Genomic DNA, 2095 nt, shown 5'->3' on the forward strand with positions numbered 1-2095 from the left:
CAAACTGTCATACCCTCAAATAGGGCCTGGGGTATTTGTGACTAATTATATCAAATCACAGTTGTATAAACGAGAACGACTCTATATGAGACGTTTTATTGAGTTTTGCAGCGGACGATAAATAGATTACATTGTATTTAGAGCATTAAATGTCTTTAATTGATATGATATGTAATGAAAACTCCAAACATAGCAAGCAATCATCATCAAAGCAGCAGATATACATCGGAAGCAATATTTAAGTACCTGAGAATAAACATGCTTAAAAAGTCAACACGAGGTAGAGTGAGTTCATAGGTTTGTCATAAATAATGATTTCAGTAATAGATATATACCACAAGATTTTTATTTAGTAGATCTCACAGGGATCTAAAGGTAGTGCCAAGTTTGTGATATTTAGACTAAACAGTTTCAAAGTTTGCCCCGTGACAAGTTGTACTGTCCTTGTCGGTTTGAATCATTATTAAGTAATACAATGACTTGGTCAAATGTATCGGGGACGTTACTCCCGATAGGCCTACCCCCAATAATTAAGAATGCGTTATGTAAAAGCAATTAAAAATATCACAGTGGGGACTTGCAGGACATAGCCAGATATAGCACAGTTTAATAGTTGGTACTTGTGTCTAACGTGTAAAACAGTTATAAAAGTTGCGCATGTATTCTCAGCCCAAAAATATATATAAAAAGGGAGTTGTGAAAACTCACTATACGATACGATAGTTTGTAGTAAATATTTGTATGATGGTACTGAACAAGTGTAGAGTTGTCCTCGGATTCACGAACCTATATCAAGTATATATATTAACACATATACCTGTAATCGAATAAGTTTATATATATAATTTCACTTGTTATATATTTCTATATATATATATATATATATATATATATATATATATATATATATATATATATATATATATATATATATATATATTCTATGTATAAGTATTTGTTTGATAAAATGACTTTAATAATGATAATGAATAAAGAGTTGTATTATTTTGTAATAACAATAATAATACTAGTTGTAAAAATGATAATAATCATAATAAGGTTTTAATAATAATAATAATAATAGTAGTAATAATAATAATAATAATAATAATAATAATAATAATAATAATAATAATAATAATAATAATAATAATAATAATAATAATAATAATATAGTTTTGATGATAGAAAAAATGTTAATTTTTGTAAAAATGATAATAACGATAATAATTTTAATAATAGCAATACTAATAATAATAATTATACTTATGTTAAAATGATAATAATAGTATTATTAATTATAAAATGATACTAATACTAATATTAATAAATTGTGTTATTTTCATAATAATAATAATAATCATAATCATAATCTTAATAATGATAATATTATTTAAAAAGATAAAATTAGTAATAATACAATAATAATACTACTACTAATAATATTAGATAATACTAATAATTTTTAAATGATAATACTAGTAATAATAATGATAATAATATTAGTAATAATGATAATAATAATAATAGTCTTATTACTTATAACTATGATAATAATAATAAGTATAATACTAATAATAATTATATTTCTAGTAATAATAATAATAACAATAATAATAATAACAATAATAATAATGAAAATAATAATAATAATAATAATAATAATAATAATAATAATAATAATAATAATAATAATAATAATAATAATAATAATAATAATAATAATAATAATAATAATAATAATAATAATAATAATAATATGAGAAACTACCTTATAAAGCTTTTTCCAAAAAAATATGCCACAGACCGGGATCAAACCCGCGACCTCTCGCTAACCCGCTAACACCCAAACCATTCGTTCATTTCAGTTTATCTGATTAAATGCATAACCTGATTATACTTAACCCATTTAATATCATATTCTATTTCCTTCTTCTTTCTTGATTTAAATCGACCAGAGACCAGAGTAAATCATTGAATTAACTTTTGTTTTGGTTTTGGAATTTCAACAAAATAGATTAACATCAGTTTGTAGATTGATTGAATATATATATATATATATATATATATATATATATATATATATATATATATA

Source organism: Rutidosis leptorrhynchoides, chromosome 2 (assembly GCF_046630445.1).
Source record: "Rutidosis leptorrhynchoides isolate AG116_Rl617_1_P2 chromosome 2, CSIRO_AGI_Rlap_v1, whole genome shotgun sequence".
In the NCBI taxonomy this organism is placed as follows: Eukaryota; Viridiplantae; Streptophyta; class Magnoliopsida; order Asterales; family Asteraceae; genus Rutidosis; species Rutidosis leptorrhynchoides.